We start from the raw sequence: 18,755 nt of genomic DNA on the forward strand, positions 1-18,755 counted from the left end.
TTGCTGGCAAACTGTGATGTTGTAAGCCTTTTTGGAAAGAGCCCACTGTTCACAGCCCCATGATTTCTGGGGCTTTTGAAGCAGGCTGTTGTGGAAAATTCTTCCTCAATTCCACAGCAATCATAGAATTTCACTAAGTCACTTCACTTTCTATCTTGAACACCCTTCTTCCAGATGACTAGGAAACAAGGATAAGGCAATGTTCTGGATTAGGGACATAAAATTCAGTGCTAGATGGGACTCAGTTGTCAGAAATCTTGTTCGAAAATTTATACACTTAAAAAAAAGAGAAATTCTAACTCTACATGCAAATTTCAAATTCTCTCATGGTCAACATTTTACATGATAAATTCCTGGGGAAAGGAATTGCCACTTCTCATCCATTTTTATACAGCTCCTAGCACACAGAAGTTTGAAGAGTGACAATTATATTCATTATTCAAGCAATAGTATTTATTGATGCTACAACTGCAAGTACCTCTTCACATTGAAAATATGCCCTTTTAAAAGTAAAATCACATGCACTGATTTCTGCTGCATCTCAAAGCCATACCTATTACTACATTTCTTTCCACTCCTGTAGCCAATACCTGCACAAATTAATTCTTTAAGCAGTTAATTCCAAAAGCATCCATTATAATGCCCAAGCAGTTTCAGTCAATGAAAAAGAATGCATCTATTCCTGTGTCTTGACACTGTCTTTAGAAGTCAGACACCAATAAAAGAAATTACAGCATGTTTATTAGCTTGCTTTATGGAGTTTGGATCTAATAAATCACAATTCTCCACAGAACTACAGTTGAGTTCTTGTACTGAGTCATACAAACTTTTTGGAAGTCAGAATACAATGTCTTTTTCTGAAGCTATGTTATTATTTTGGTCAACAATGTTTACATTAAACAAATCCAATTTACTAAACTTTGATATGTTTGCACAACTGTATACTATATATATTGGAAGCCTGACTTTTAAATGAACTTCCTGTAGTCTAAGACCTGTGGTTTCTAGCCTGCACTTCCAGGTTCTTGTATTGCACCAAAAATCTCGTTGCTGGCATAAATCATATTCTCTAAGAGGTTTCCAATAACGTAAATAACGACTGTAACTTCAAATTGTTCATTAATACCTTCAAACAGGCTACATCCATCACATACTGGTTTGACTTTCTTGCCAGGTGCAGCACTTTGTCAAGAAAATAGCAATCTCCAAATTAAGATCAGGGAAAGCAATTCCTTAATGCTGCTATTTCCTTGTTAAGTTTATTTTATTAAGTTTAATAAATGGAATATAAATTAAGATTTCATCATTCTAAAGTATCAGAGACTGACTGTAAAATAACCCTTAATAAATTTCAAACTGTCTCCTATAAGTTGATATACTTTTTCTGGCACACTGCAGTTCTGTCTCTGCTGTCACATCCACTGCTTTGTTTGGATTGTTTTCATTCCATCTAGCAAACATGAAGCAAATCTATGCCATACTTTCATGGGTTTCAACACATTACCTGATAGGCATTCCTGGGTTAGTGCTTGGACAACTTTAGGCACAAGATATCAAGTAAAACTTAACATTGCTTTTAAAAATCTTGGGTTCTCAAAGGACTGCACTTTGGAGGATAGATGTGGAAAGAAATGAAGCTTTGGAGCATCTGGAAGTATAATGCAAGAAGAAAGAAGAATTTTTTCTTTAAGATCTAGCCACCATTTCTTTAACCTCAACCACAAAGCCACTCCTACTAAAATTAGTACATTTCCACCTCTGCATACCTTTTCTTAAAACTTATGTCCCACTTCAAACTTTGGTAGAGGATAACATTAATCGCAATTACCCTTCCACAGGAAGAAGACTATTATGACTTACTACAGCCTGCATCCACACAGATATTGAGACACCTGCCACTCAAGATTTCTAGCAGCAACTCAAGCAGATAGAACCCAAACTCCCACCGACTTGGAGCCGATATTGAGAAACCATGGATCTCTAACCCTATCAAAATACCTCTTAAAATCTGCTGGGTTTTTTTCCACTGTTGCTCAGCTCTTCACTTCTATCTTCGGTGCACTGTGTAAGCTAAAAGTATGTTCCAGACTGATTTAAAAGTCTAAACTCACCAATGCTTCCAACAGTACATCAATTGCCCTATAGACTCTGATGTGCTGAAACTAGATACAAAGCTTAAAGTTTTGAGAACCACATGGCATTTGAGTGAGAACTGCAGGAATTAGGAACTCTGGGTAGTTTCAGAAATAGCTTTCCCTTGTTTTTTTTAATTCCTCCAGATTTCTCCAAATACTTTGTCAGCTGTGGATTTGTTACAATATTTCCTCTTACCACTTTAATATTTCTGATTAATTAAAATGGCATGGTCATTTAAAAGAAAAATGTTTCAAAGTGTACATTACAAAGAGTTTCATAATAAGAATTTGTCCTTCGTACAAGTATCTGATAATGCAAAATGATTTAATACAAAATCATTTCAACAAACCAGAAATATTTTATATGGACATGTATATTTTTAATGGAAAACATGGTTTCCAAAGAGCTGCATTCTGCTGTCCATTTTGCCTGCTAAGAATTTGACCGTTTTTATCCAAAGAGTTCAAATGTTCACATTATTAGTTGAGAAACAAGAGAACATGCAAGCAACAGAGGCAAGCCAAATATATGTATTTTCCTCCCAGTTTGTAAAGTCTATGGGGCCTAAACATCAAGAATCCTTGGGAAGTAGCCTCCAGGAGAAGGGCTAAGGAGGAAAGTCCTTGAATTACTGCAGTCAAAGGGGCTAAGCAGCATAGCATTTATTTCATGTGGCTGAAGTCCAACAGAGGAAACATGAAAAATAAATACAGATTATACTAAACACACCTTGCTAAAAAACGAATGGAATGCAGCAGAAAAGGGGCATCGAGCTCACATATGGAATCCCAAAGGCAAATTCATTAAGGCAACTAATCTAATTGCTTTTCAGATAACAGCTAAATTTATGCCAAGAGTCTGGCATGAGGAAGAGGAAAAAAAGAAAGAGGAACCATTCTTGCTGGTTTGGCTTTTTAGGTTTGTTTTTTTGTTTGGTGGTGGTTTTTTGGGGGCTTCTTGGGGCTGGTTTGTTTTTTGGGGGGTGGTTTAGTTTGGGTTTTGTTCTCTGTTTTTTTTTTTCAGATAATTTTGGTCTCTTTATTAGACCCATTTCACAGGGTACACATTTTTCTGTACAAGACAAGATGAAGTCAGATGCAACTGTCTACCCATCCTTACTCTGATTTAATTTTGATTCTATGTTTTTGAGGTCTTCATTCTAAGGACAGTTCATTACAGTGCTATCCTAGATTTACCCAGAAAGTGGCTGTATTGTTAAACTTCAGGAGATATTTTTCACCTCTGAAGCCCCTTTAAGTTACATGAATCTAAGGGCTATGATGAGGGCTACTGAATTTGGACATGCAAAATGGCAAAAGCCACAAACATGGAGGTTTAGAAAGTTCTAATTGTCGCTTCTCAGATAAAATTAGAACTTGACTACACACATTCTTTGCTCCATCTATGGGAAGTCTGAACTAAAAAATTCAACTTAGGATCAAGATCACCTCTTCCCAGGAGGAAGGTCACTGTGTCTATGCAAATGGCCTCTGAACTCAGGCAGGAAACAGCCTGCTATTCCTGCTTCACAACTGAAGTGAATGACCATTCTGCTATACCACAGTCTTTATACTAGCCTAGTGTAGAACAAAGCATAGCTGAGGAGGTATGGATGCAGAGAGGAAACATTTTCTGCTGGGTAACAAAAATGATTGCTTCTCAGCTATGACTAGCACACACACATTCACCTTCTGCTCCAGTAGTAGTTAACATAACACACTCAAGTGCTAGCATCTGTCTTGGATGAGTCTCCTGCCACCCTGTGAAAACTCATGCCTGCAGTCAGGTAAGATTAGCCAGAACAGCAGAGAGCAACAAGGGCGTGTAAACAGGCACTGCTGAGAGGCAATGTTTATGGCAGAATCCCAGTCAGCAGGACCCACCTCCCAGGAACAACTTGGAGACTAAATGTGAAGCTTAAAAAATCAAAACTCAGATGAAGCCCAAAACAAAACCACTATGCAGGGACAGCCAAAATTGTCCCTGTTACAGATAGAGCAACCAGAGATATGGTGATCTTACCCTACAAAGTGAACTCTGACTCTTGAGCACTGTAAATATGGCCTGCATCTTCAGAACAGAACTGACAGATCTGAAGAGCTATGTAGACTCCAGGTGTCTTGTCATGTATTCACAAATGCAGAAATTCCCAGTAACCATCCCACATTCCCCTGCAGCATGGATGCAAAAGTTTAAGAGCAGCAAAGTAAAATGAATTCTTAACAGTTCTTGCATCTGTGTATAATATAAATGTTATAAAGCATTAGAGAAGTAACAACATAGTCCCAAATGTACAGAAAAACGTGAGCAGACTTTACACAGAAGTCGAGGTTTTCGTTTGAAACTCAGCTGCTCAGCACTGCTTTTGCCATGTTCTTTCAGCCAGAGGATTTCTGAACACTGAATATACATATGTGTATGCATACATATAGAAATAATTGGTTTTCTCCGTGAAGTTTTAAATCTCTAACCAGTTTCAGAGATTTAAGAAATAAAGTAACAACTGTAAAAATCATATCCACTACAGGAAAATGGCCAAAGAAGGAGAATGTGCTGTGAAGAATTTCTTTCTTTCCCATGATGCTCACTTCATAAATCATAGGACTTGTCAGCCATGTCCTGAGAAAGTTTTAGGCTGCTCTGACTTGGGACTCTAAAGAAGACTGTAGGCATTTCAACAATAACACAAGCCTCTGACTCACTGAAATAAGAGAAAGAAGCCTGAAAGAATACTGGGTTTTGTGACAGGAATGCAGCTGCTGTTTCAAGACAGTGATGTTCATTCCTATTTGCAGTCCACACTTAAACCTGTAAGGCACCAACAGCCAAAGGTATTTGGCTGTGTGAAGTACAGGCTCAAGAAACAGTCAAAACCACTGCTACATGGGAAACTACAGCATTACTTGGCATTGACAGTTTACTGAAACAATTAGACCAGGATAATTTAATGGTGCACTAGATGCTACTAATAGCAAGCTGCAAGTTACTTTGTCTAAAATTTTAAAGCACACAAAGAGACATCCTCAAAAATAATTCAGTGGAAACTGAACTACCACGAAACTAAACTGAGAATGCAATGCATCTTCTTTGGAGATACCTGAGTTAAAAGAAGAAAAAAAGGTAGTGAGAGTTATTCTTAAATTGCTGCCATTCCCTGTAGCATATAGCACACTGGGCTTCACAGCTGAAATGATGAAGTTCTGGTTTGGTCTATGGTATTCAAAAGATGGATGTATCCTCTCTTGGCCTGACAAAGGCAGAAAATATGCTAATCAACCTGTAGATGCTATCACTTGCTGTACCTGTTGGGAAACAGTTCAGTGTTAATGATTTTCCATTTCAACACCAGCATCTTCCTTATTACACATCTTAGTTTATATTTCTAGTATGCACCTGTCCATGTCTGCTTTACCTATATAAGACTTTACCTGGTTTACCTATACAAGATTTTACATTCTTTTTGATCTTTTTCACCACATGTACATAGTTCGTGGTTTGGGGGTGGGTTGCTTTTTCGTTTGTTTGTTTGTTTATGGTTTTGTTGTTGTTTGTCTTAAAAAAGGCATTTTGGGTCAAAACTATAAATTATTTCTTATTAGTATATATAAAGCTTTTGAACTAAAGACATAACTGAAATCATGAGAAGCCTAACTGTAGTGTTTTTAAGCTAGGTATGAAACTTTCCATTCTGTAATAGGTGAGGGCAGCACGTTCCTCCACAAACAGTGATGTCCAACTATCTGCCAAGACATGGCCACTGTGAGTCATTTCTAGCTTGAATAATAGCAGGCATTTTCTGAAGCCAGTTGCTGCTCTGCACTCTGATCTTGGTTAGGGAAGTACATTTAATTATTTCTCTCCTGAGATGGAATTCAGACTACTCACATATCCTAGAATATGAAAGCAGAATATTAATTCTGGAAGCCGACTCCCATTGTATCTCCACATGTTGCCAGCGACCCACCACAGTTTACTAAGACCATCACCAGATAGAACAGACTGCCTATAATAAGCATAGTGGGGATTACTCAAGTGATTTACAGCCAAGCTTATGGGAAAGTATTTTCTACTGTAGTTGTCCTAGAATAAGTCTTCCAATGAACAACAGCTCTTCAACTCATGGGCTGCCTAGGGAGGTGGTGGAGTCACCGTCCCTGGAGGTGTTCAGGAGAAGCCTGGATGAAGCACTGAGTGCCATGGTCTGGTTGACTGGCTAGGGCTGGGTGCTAGGTTGGACTGGATGATCTTGGAGGTCTCTTCCAACCTGGTTGATTCTATGAACATGATCTCCAGACACCTCACCTACTTCACAAAGAGGCCTGCCCAGAAAATACAACATAGAAGTACTTTTTATTCAGCAGCCTTGCACATAGTTTAACCAGGTTTTAATATTTTTGAATGAAATTTGTGTTTAAAATATTCCTTACAAAATGTCAAGAAATTGAAGAATTTTATGCCTAAAATGCCAACAGAAATCTGTCTTGTATCATGCCAAAGTGCTAGTTTCTTCTGACATCTAGCAAACATCCCTCATAACCACAACCAGCTTTGAAAGAATTCAGCCATACAATTGTTTGAACAACTAATGCAGCTACTCAGTTATGACTTTTATCACAACAATGCCATCTGGCAACTGGGTGATTACTTGAAATCTTCAGTATTAACAGCAAACGCCCATTCAGGGATATCTTAAACTATACATTTAAATGACTGATATTTTCAGTATGATTTTTGTTGTCCTTTATTTTTCCCTTCCTCACACAATTACCCTCAGACCGCTGCAAAAATCATTGTTGTTCAGTACAATACTTATGCAAGCACTATAAAGGCGAGTTCATTTGTTTCTAAAGTATACACTACCCAATATAGAATCATAGAATCAACCAGGTTGAAAGAGACCTCCAAGATCATCCAGTCCAACCTATCTCCCAGCCCTAGCCAGTCAACTAGACCATGGCACCAAGTGCCTCATCCAGTCTTCTCTTGAACACCTCCAGGCACAGTGACTCCACCACTTCCCTGGGCAGCCCATTCCAATGCCAATCACTCTCTCTGGCAACAACTTCCCCCAAAAATCCAGTCTATACCTCCCCTGGAACAACTTGAGACTGTGTCCCCTTCTTCTGTTGCTGGTTGTCTGCAAGGGGAGACCAACCCCCCACCTGGCTACAGCCTCCCTTCTGGTAGTTCTAGACAGCAGTGAGGTCACTGAAGAAATGTTTAGGAAAAGTGACACACTTTAAAGGATGAAAAAAAACCTATTGTAAGAATGTCATTTCAAGTGAAAAATCGTGTTAGTAATGTAAGTGAACATTAAAGTATCTTCTTGCCTTTTAATGAAGGGCAGAAGTGTCTTTCATTCTTAAAATCTGAAGATTATAAAGAAACTTTGAATCTAAAGGAGACATTCTGTGGCATGTGGAAAAATCTCCAGCAGCTCGAGAGGCAGGCAAATATGAGACAGTCTTTGAACTGGAAGTGTTTGATAATGTTCTTTCCTTGTCACTTCATATGATTTTGAGAAGTTTTTGACAAAAGCCAATCATTGTTACCCACTCACTTCAGCTGTTCTTCACATTTAAATTCTTGTTTGTACTTGTGAAAGAATAAATGTAAATACTTTTAAAATAGCAAATTAGGGGGGTAAAAGGATGAAAAAACCATTATATGTAAGAATCCATACAGGATGAAGAGATATTAATCCTTTTACCTCTTGATCTATCATTTGGCCCCAGATCTGTAGTGGCCAAGATCCCATTACAACACTCTTCAGAGTCCAATATCCATGTTACTCACAGGATTTATATCTGCTCATTGCTTGAACTCCTCTTTACAATGCTACCTGTCCAGCACATCTCAAAAGATGCCAGTTCATTCAAATGTCTTGAAATCCCACTAATTGTAACATTTAGAACCAACAACCAGTGCTAGATCTCCAAAATAAAATCTAACCTATAGTGGGTAATATCATCAAAACTAACTGATCTCTTTTTACATGCACTAAAAGGCTGTGTTAATATTACACTTGGGGCCATTATAAATGTCTTACATTGCAACATATTTAGGATACATCAAAGTTTTATCACAGTCATTACAAAAATGTCACTTCAAACTATTTTTACGCTTAATAAGATGGTCTTCAATTGAATAAATTGCATTTACAGAACGATTACCACTGTTACAACTTACATTTAGTTCACAGGTTAGTACAGTGATGGATAACATGCAGGGGGAAAAAAATGAATGCATGATTCAACTTTACAGTTTGAAACTAACCAGATTGATTTAAGTCATAAGTGGAAGTTGAAACGTCAAATGTACTTGGAAGCTATGAGATAATATAAATTTCACTGGCTTCCAAAGTCACACCAAACAACAAACTATTATTTATGTAGATAGGATAATACATTCTCTCAGCTCACACCACAACATATTTTGTCTTAAATTAGCCAGTAAATCACTATTGTGGGAGCTATTAACAACCATAAAGCCCCTTGAGTTTTACAAGGTGTTCATAATGGGCATTCCATATAACATACATATGAAAAGCACTACTCAGCTCTTCAAACATCTTATCTGTGGATGTGGGGCTTGCTGTGTGACCTCTTGTTATCTTTGAGATGATATGCAAAACTAAACCTTTCTTAATACTGGTCAGCAAATACAGTGATAAAACACAGCACTCATGAAGTTTCTATTAAAAATGTGTTCCCTTTTGACAAATGAAACTGACAGAGAAATGCTGTGTTTCAAATGGAACTTAAGGATGATTCAATACTAGATAGGATTAAACTCAGCCAGAAGTACTTTAAAACAGGCATAATCAGTTGTGATGACCATCTACCTCAAACTAGAGACATAGTTCTTGGAAAGACAGAATTAGTTTACTAAACTGATATTTATTGCATTCCAATCAACAGAAGTCCCTGTCAATATGCCCTATTTCCAGAGTCAAGGACAGGCAGAGAAAGATAGAAAGGGACATCTGAATCACTTTGTTCCAAAGTAAAAAACAATGTGTGTGGTGGAGTGGGCTCTGAACTGAGGAACTCCAATCATCAATTCTCATTTCAGAGGCAGTAATTAAAAGGAAAGAAAAGTCACACGGCAACCACTGTCCCCCAAAGCCTCTCTCTCTGCGTGACGTAGAAGGTATCTGGGACCAGTAAGATCTAGATACAGTGTGGTGAAAAGAGAACAAAGAAATAGCAAGAACTGTGTTCTGGACTGTATAATCCTCAACTGAAGGGTACATGTAAAACATGACAATATGATGATTTCAGGAGCTACAACTGTCTCATTTCTATTACTGTCAAGAGAATACTGGAAGATTATGAAAACATACCAGAAATTAAGGGATCATGAATTTACATAACATTAAAGAAAACTCTCGTTTCAGAGCTCTGTGGTTGTGTGGTTACTATAAATAGACTTAAATGGCATTAGTGACTGAACCTGAAGTACAGTTACCCTTTCAATAGGTTTGCAAGAATAGCCATAAAGTTTTGCTTCATCATGGGAGATATGCCTCCAGTTTTGCCACCAGTCTGTACTAAAGTACACTTACTTTTTCATTAATCCTAAAAGCTAAGAGGAACACAAGGAATCTTCAGCCTGCTAGCAATATTGGACCAGTAGCAGATGAATCACTCCTAATATCACTACCTTGATGCCTGTTAGCTCTGCTTCTCCTGTGGTAAACATTCATTCATCTATAAACATCTGCATGGGTCAACTATGAATCACAAAATCCTTCGACAGGAACACTACAAAACCAGGAGCAGTATGTATTTGAGAAGGAAAAAGAAAAAGAAGAAACATCAGCATTAGTTGCCATACAACTCAGAGCAGCATTGCTCCATTAGTCATGGGAGTCAACAAAGTAGGACTGGTTGTTGATGACCTCATCAAGGGCCTGCATACACAGAAAGCAGCTCCAGTGTAACAAGCATGCTAATCTGCCTCAATTACTCTGCTATTTCCATGGTATCTAAGGCAAGTACAGTTTCATAGTTGGACATTAATAGACCTATTTGCCAGATTTTACTACTATCTGATACAGAAGCTTTCTTTTACTATCTCTGCAATACTATTAAATAAACTCATATTTAGACAAATGGGATTCACAAGTGCTAATCTTAGCCTAAAGCATTCTAATGGATTGACTTGTCCTCAGTAGGACTATATAAATATTTATAAAGACTTCACACAAAAAGCAGACCTGACACAGGGCTTTAAAAGATTTCTGAACATATACAGAATCTGTAGAAAGAAGAGGGTTTGTAAAGACAATGAAGCTCTCAGGTCTCAAAAATCCCTCTTAAATCCTGGAGGGTTGGCAATAGCACACAAACATGTCTGAATCTGCAGACAAGATTCACATCAGGGCCATATTACCAGGCTCTCAATAGCAGGCTGCCTTGTAAGATTTTCTTCTTACATGGACCATCTGCTTTTCTTGAGAGACAGCTTTTTCCATGTGTCTAGCACAGGAAGAAGTGATTCTGCTATTTTTCTGACTTGCTTCTGAGTGAAGAACAACCAACACTGAAAGCTTACAGGAAAGCAAAACACTTAGACCATTCTGCCTTAGTACATCTTTCCCAAAACAGATTACGTTAGAAAAGTATTGCTTTGAACAGTGCAGAAGAGAAAGCATGAAGTAGTTTCCCCACTGATAATGCAAATTGCTTCTAGACACTGCATGCAGGCAGTATTTTACTAGATACAAAGAGGTAGCCCTTCAACCTAGGCCCAGAAGTTCAGCCACAGGCTGTTTATTCCCACTACAGCAAAGTTCTACTAACTAAAACTACTCCACCATCCCAACATTATAGATGAGAAAATGATACAGTACCAATTTAAACTCTTTGCCATCTCGAGATCAAGTAGCAACCATTTCCAATTTACATGGCATATTAGTATTTGATTAATCTAGGTCTTTAAGAGAGCATATGAAAGAATAATATTTCCTGCCAGGCAAAACAGATATATCATGCATGCAACTAGACTATACCATGCATGCCCTGAAAATGCAGTGTCTTCAGCATTATTATCAACAGACAGATTGGAAGAGACTAATCTCATTTTCAGGAAGCTATGGTACAGGCAAAATCTTCAGCTGAACTTTTTCTCCATGTATAAGACAAAAAACCCAAGATCTGATTTTTCCATTTGCATTGGCCAGTCTATCTGCCTGCAGTATACTGATATCACCTGACTGAAAGTAAATGTGACATTCTTTGGGATTACCAGGCAGCCTGCATTGCAACATACTTGCTTTGCAGGTGTAAAAATGCAAAAACTAGGCTTGTGCTTTGTTCTCCCAGGTTACACCAGCCCTTATCTTAACTTCACCATACTAGTATTCCCCAAGATTTATGGGGCTTAAATGACTGCATTTTAGGCTTAATTAAAGCTCCATAAGTTTTCAGTAGTCCTACTATGACACTGCCTTAGCCAGTGAAACTTGGTTTCCCTGCATTCTGGGCAGAAGGTGGAAGACAAGGCTGTAAAGGACAAGACAGCCATTGGCTCTATACACAGCAGTTTTCACAAGCCAAAGCATATTCTGCTAGAGGTTTATCAAGTGAAAAAAATCAGACTTCCCACTTGCCAAAATATGACCTCAAGAGGACAAACCATGTAAGTTCTCTATCAACAACATATCTATTCATTTCTTCTTGGAGGGAGGTGGAAGAGAGTGTGGAGCAAAAGACCACTTCATATAAACAACAGTTAATCATAAGTTCTCTCCAGAGAAACCAGTAAATATATGGGGGAAAAAATACCTCAAAGCTATGTTGCTGTTGTCTTGAAATCAAGAAGTCGCTCTGAAAAACAACAGCTCTTGTTTCACGGTCAGAAATAAATCAGGAAAATAAAAGCCATTCTATTCTTTTTCTTTCCTTACTTTGCAACTATCCATGGCTTTTGCAGCAATGCTTCCCAGAAAGTTAGGTGTGTCCTTTGCTGAGAAACCACATGCCATTCCGGCCTGAAACACGAACTCAACCTAAAAGATTGTTCTATTCACAGTCTGAATTATTTTCTCACCATGTATGAATTCTCTGCTGCCAGAAATAAAGAGTAAAAAGCAGTGTACTGCTATCAGCAAAGTACCTCTGCAGCTGCTGCTGAACATCTTGTGAGTGAAATATTTGGTTTTATTTAGAGAATGACTGTTTAGTTGTTTTGAAACTAGAATCACATGTACAGGCATTTTATTGAGTTCCGCTTTAGCAAGACCATCTGACATGGTACAGGTCTATGTTTCTCTTGCTCATGTTGACACTATTCCTTTAGAGTCTACTCAGCAGGACAAAAAGTGGATTCAAAGGTTTCCTTCATATGAAAGAAGGATTTTGTGCCACACATAAAGTGCCTAGTCCCATTGTAGGAGCCCATCTTTGAAAACTGCACACATCTTTGACTCATTATTTAGCACTGTAGATTCTTATTCGGGCCATAAGCACAGCAAAAAATCATCATCTAATGGAAATGGCAAACGTTGAGGAAAATTACACAGAAGCAACATAGTTAGAAATTTGAGAAGACTCGGGGCAATGGATTAACACTGTGGCCTGCTAGATGTCATTGGAACAATACACAACATGAAACAAAGCACAAAATTCTGCCAAAACGTATGCAAAGTTCTCCAATAATAGCTCTGAGACCCATCAGCACAAATATTTTATGCTCTATGGTCAACAATCCAATGGACTTGACCTGTAGCTAACTGCAAAACATCCCATTTCAAATTGAGGAATGCTATTCTCCCACAGAACTACATACAGCCTCTTTCAGTTTGTGTTTGATGGTCTTGACAGGACAGAAACTTTCCCTTGGCTCTCCTACTCTGTTCTTTTTCCTAGAAAGATGACTCCTCTGGTGTTAGAACCTCACCTTCCAACTTAAACGAAACTTTCAGATCCCACGTTCTGTTGGCAGCTAGTAAAAATAACAGGCTGACTGCTTACTCATAACTAAATGTTACACAGCTTTTCAATCATCGGTGATTAGGTAGTATCCACACATCGTAATGACAAGAGCAATACAAAGAGTAAAACTGATTTTTTCATATAGATGTACAATGTTACAGTGACAGTCACAAACCACAGCCTAGTGGAAAAATATAGCAGTGGAAAAAAGAGCAGAATGCAATAATAAAAGTCCACAACAACCTACAGACTTGTGCTAGAGCGTATCCCCCTCCTTGCTTATGAAAATTAAGAGTTACACTCAGTCACACTCACATAACACCACTGGAGCAGAATCCTGACTCCACATCATGACTGGAGAGAGCTTTGGATTACTTCAGTAAAGTGTTTATTTCCCTAATTCATGTATTTTCTGAAGGTATTCACACCAATGGTTCTTTTGCTTAAACCCTCCAGAAAAGAATTCACTTGAATATCTCCTCCACAGCTAAAGCTGCACAACTGGGTGGCAAATACAAGCAAGCTTTCTTCAGCAAAACCTGAAGTCTTCTGAAGAAATATTAGAACATAAATTTAAAAACATTACCAGCTCAGCACTGCATCCAGGGTAGAATGTGTATGTGTGGTAAACATAACAAATGGTCTAAAAGCTACGCCCACTGAAAGCTCGTATTTGGGCTGATCTGCTTTCCAATCAGAGAAACGGCATAGTTGTGTACAATCTTTCAGAAAGCACAAGCACAGAGAAATGCTGAGAGCTTGAAGAGAAATAAAAGCATGATCAGATAGCATGTAATCTTCTTCTCTCCTCCTCCCTATAGCTGCATTAAACTGCCTGGCGAGAACAATAACATATTTGTGCTTTTATAGGTAGAATGATTTGTATTATGCAAAGATTTGGCTAACAGAGTAAAGACGAATTCACACTGAGTTGGATTACACGCCGTTAATAATTTTCTGGATCCTCCAGGGGACTCCTAATTCTGGATGGCTACAGATCAGCATTTGAATATATGCTTTGTAATACATCTCAAAGCAGACTTTCTAAACTCATTTTTTGCTATCTTTCTACAACCAAACTAACCAGAAATCACAAGCATTGAAGGTACTTGGGAAGAAAAAAAATGCCACAATCAAGTTTTTATTCACCACCTCCACACATTCAGTATGCAGAAAAAGTTGGTTTTTTCCCTAATTCCTATGATATTTCAATAGAAAGTTAGACTAGCTAAACCATGCGATAGGTGAGGTAGTACTGTTCTATGCACGTTGCATAAACGCAGCAAGTAACGCAAAATCTGTTGTTCTGAATAGAAGTCCAACCTGCCTAGAAAGCTGGTCTTGCTCTGGGCCAGCTTCTGTTTCTGGAAGCAATTTTAAAATAGGTTTTGTTAAAATATTACCAAAATTAAAGAAATAACTCATGTTTCAAAGAAATACCCCTCCAAATATGCTCTCTTTTGTTATTGTGACCTTCATCCTAGGACCAGAACCCAATATTTGCTAACTTTCTTTTGTTATCATGGCCTTCATCCTAGGACCAGAACCCCATATTTGCTAACTTTCTTTTGTTATCATGGCCTTCATCCTAGGACCAGAACCCCATATTTGCTAACTTTCTTTTGTTATCATGGCCTTCATCCTAGGACCAGAACCCCATATTTGCTATCTCTCTTTTGTTATTGTGACCTTCATCTTAGGATTAGAACCCCGTGTTTGCTAGCTTTCTTATCATGAACTTCATCCTAGGATCAGAACCCCATATTTCTGTTTTCATGAAACACTGAACTTTTTTGGGCCAGAACCCTTTTTAAATTGTGTATCTCTGCAAAATGTTTTAAATAGTGTTTCAGAACAGTCTTGAAGTCCACCACTCCGTAACAAACATTATACTCTCATACAAAGCCAACTGGGGAGCATACTGCAGTGATTCTTATCTAATAAATTACTTTCCTCAGCATTATAATACTCACCTAACGAGTACACATTCACAGGACAAAATCTACTTTTCCAGACCTTTGGTCCTCAGTTATAATTAGTTGTCTGGTCCCCCTTGCTTACAGTGTAAACAAAGCCTGATAAACCCATGCTGGCTGCATGCATTTATTGCATTACCACGCAGCTGCCAACTGTCTAACGGTTCTAATAAAAAACTATTTCCTAAGGTTTATGTTTTATCGCTTGTAACTCCCTTATTGGTTAGCATTTTGGAGTTGTGGAAAAGGTTATGAATTTAGAAACTGACTGCATTCATATCATATTTAAAACCTAATGCTATTTTATTAAAGACATATGGGCCTCCAAAGTACACATATTAAATGTCATGTAAGAAAAGTAGCAGTTTAAATCATGGTCAAATTCATTTTTGACGTGACTCCTGAGGCTTCCCAAGATCTGAACTATTTCTTTGTAAATCTGGCAGTTTAACCACACTCATAAATCACTTTCAAAGCATATTATTTCTTAATTTTACTGCATTAGAGAGCATTTGGCCTACACAGTGAACTGTTTGTAACCATTATATGAACAAAGTTGTATATTTTGTCTTACAACGTGGGAAGAAAAAAAGTCTTAATTTCTCAATCCTGAATGTACTTCTTATTTGAACCCAAATGATACACTTCCTAATGCAACTTGCCAGAGTAATGCATAAGATAGCTTGCTGCAGTAACCTAACAGAAAACTCCATCTCCTTCTGCTTCAAGCTCATTAATTAGAAACACAAAGGCAACTGTAACTTAATAATTAAGCAAATATCCCACAGGTTCTTTTACAAGAAACAATGCCTAAGGCTTTCAAGCCCCATCAAGACTGAAAGAGAAAGGGATTCTCTTTTGGACAACGCACATATGTTTATTAGGCACCTAAGTATATAATGATATTTGATACACTAAAACTGAAGCATACCTTAAAAACACTTAAATATCAAATGCACATAACTTAAAATATATTCCCTGCCTTCTGAAGTTACCAGAATAGCTCCAAAAGACACCATTCACAAGACAGAACCCAAAGCAATGCTATGCTTGAAACATGACTGAAATGTTCTTTATTTATCAAAGAAGTTTCTGGTGGCAGAGTTAATTACCATTTGTGTGCTTTCTTACAAACATTTTGTCCTTGGAGGCTGTGAATAACAAAGATAAATTAGGCCAACAATTTACTGCAAAAGCTTTATACCCACCAATTCCTTCAAAGAGTAAACAAGTCCTCCCTCAGTCACATATGTTTTGGGGCTCTCTACCCACAGAATGAGCCCCCTCATTTTCCCTGAAACAAGGTTGCATAACCAAAGTCACTGACAAATGTTTTATTCTACTCCAGTGTTGGCAAGATGAGCAAAATGCTCCTCACTCAAAGTTTTCAAGACAGTTAAGCAAAAGAAAAGAAAATTCAAAGTTCAGAGAAATCACATGTGATTTGGGTGGAAGATAACCTATGAGTGTTAAAAGGTTCTTGCACCAGGATAAGCTTGTGTACACCTTTTACCTAGTTCAATAAAGATCCCAGGTGTGAAAACCCACTGTGGGAAGATTATTCTACTGCCCCTAAAGCCAACAGAAAACCTGTTGTGTTGTTCAAAACTGGGTAAGATTTGCAATGTCCAGACTGCACAGAGCAAGCTATAATTAGCACTGTGTTCTGCAGCCAGGCACGAAATTCAATAGAATTATTCTCCCTGTATCTTAACACAATGAGGTTAGCAGCAGCTTCAACTAAGATTCAGGAACTGGAACTAGAGTCTGCAAGCTCAATACGCTGCTAAGGGGGAAGATGAAACAATACTGCATCCTTTAACAAAGGGAGCAATTTTAGCAGCTTACTAGGCAATAAAGTTCAGGCTTTGTTACAAAATATCCATTTGGCCTATAAGTTTTCAGTAAGGGTGGAGACAAGGGGAGAAATATTAGTCCTTCTTTAAAAACAAATCATAAACTCTTTTGCCTGAAATAACTCTCAAGCCAGCTACGAATTGCTCATGTTCTTAGTCATTAATGAAGAGAGGACTGATATGCCTGAGCCTTTAGGACATGACCTCAGCACTCCAAGCCCTTGGACCACACTCTGGCTGACATTAGTACGGGGGAGGATTACTGTTCTCCTCTCTGGTGTTTGTGACATGTCAGTATTACGCAGAACACAGTCTCTCTTTTAACACAACAGAAAGGCAGGACTCAGCTGCTTAAACACAAGCTTCTACTGCCCTTTTTGGCCACCCTGCAGTATGTGGCCCATCCTTCCATGGTGGCTCCAGAACAGTTTGCATGCCCCATACATTTTTAACCATCACCTCTATGGGGACCTGGCGTGTACTGTAGAGTATCTGAAATGGCACTAGACTATTTTTTGGTGCTTGCCTTGTTTCCAAACAAGAAACATCAGCCAAGACCAGATGCATTTCATTTTACCTCCCCTTTTGTTTCTGTCCTCTCATTCACACTAACAACACAAAACAAGGGGGATGGAGGCGGGGGGTGGCTGACACGCTGCTGCGTAGGTGTGTGCTGGATGCACAAGCCCACATAAACAGGGTCATGATGAGTGATAAAGGCCTCTGGTGGATTCACACTGAATCCTGTGGAATCTGCCTCATCCCTCGCCAGCAGGCACCAGTACAGGTTGGGGACTGCCCTGCTGCAAAGCAGCTCCGTGGAGAAAGACCTTAGGGTCCTGCTAGACAGCAAGTTCTGCATGGGCCAGCAATGTGCCCTTGTGGCCAAGAGAGCCAATGGCATCTTAGGGTGCACCAAGAAAAGTGCATCCACCAGGTCTGTGGAGGTTCTTCTTCCCCTCTACTCTGCCCTAGTGAGACCACACCTGGAATCTGTGTCCAGTTTTGGGCTCACCAGTTCGAGAGAGTCCAGCAGAGAGCTATGAGGACGACTGGGGGACCTGAGCATCTCCCCTATGGAGAAAGACTGAGACACCTGGGGATGTTTAGTCAGGAGAAGAGAAGACTGAAAGGAGATCTTATCAGTGTCTATAAATATCTGAGGGGTAGATGTCAAGTGGATGGGGCCAATCTCTTTTCAGTGGTCAGAGAAGGAACAACAGCTACATGCTGGAACATAGAAGATTTCACCTCAAGGTGAGGAGAAACTTCTTCACAGTGAGGGTGACAGAGCCCTGGAAGTCACGATTCTTCCCCTGCTGTCTGATAGCACAGTGCTACGTTCTACTGCATAGCATTCTGTTACATAAGTTGATCACAAGACAAAAGCCAGACCACATGCTTGCAGCATCTTACAACTGAAGCTTCCATAATCCTGACCCCACAAATAGAAAAAACACCATAACAAAGCAGCAATAACCAAGTTGTCATGCTAGCTTCTGCAGGCAAATGGATGCGTTAAACATCTATTGCCATTCATCCCAGAACCTCCAAGTGCTTTACAAATATTAAATAACTCTTACAAAGGGATCAATTTGCTCACTATTACTGAAAGACAGACACCTTTCAGGTGCAAAGTAGCAGCTGGTTAACTAGCACACTGCAACACTACATAACTGTTTAGGGCAGAAGGTGGAGAAGAATGCCTCAGTAAATTGAGACTGCAGGGAAATCCATGGAGGCAGAATGTAATTACCTGAATTGGAATCAGGCCAGGGCTCCAAGAGTAACACCCCTTCCTATCTGAAAAGTGCATTGGGATCATTAATGGCTAAAAGGACACTTGC

General features: G+C 38.8%; 1 protein-coding gene across 19 annotated transcripts in view; it reads right to left on the bottom strand.

Annotated features, from left to right (window-relative positions):
* LRMDA (leucine rich melanocyte differentiation associated) overlaps nucleotides 1-18,755 on the bottom strand; it is a 684,296-nt gene that overhangs the window by 233,255 nt on the left and 432,286 nt on the right. The window lies entirely within an intron of this gene.

The sequence above is a fragment of the Pogoniulus pusillus genome, chromosome 6 (assembly GCF_015220805.1).
Source record: "Pogoniulus pusillus isolate bPogPus1 chromosome 6, bPogPus1.pri, whole genome shotgun sequence".
NCBI classification, from domain to species: Eukaryota; Metazoa; Chordata; class Aves; order Piciformes; family Lybiidae; genus Pogoniulus; species Pogoniulus pusillus.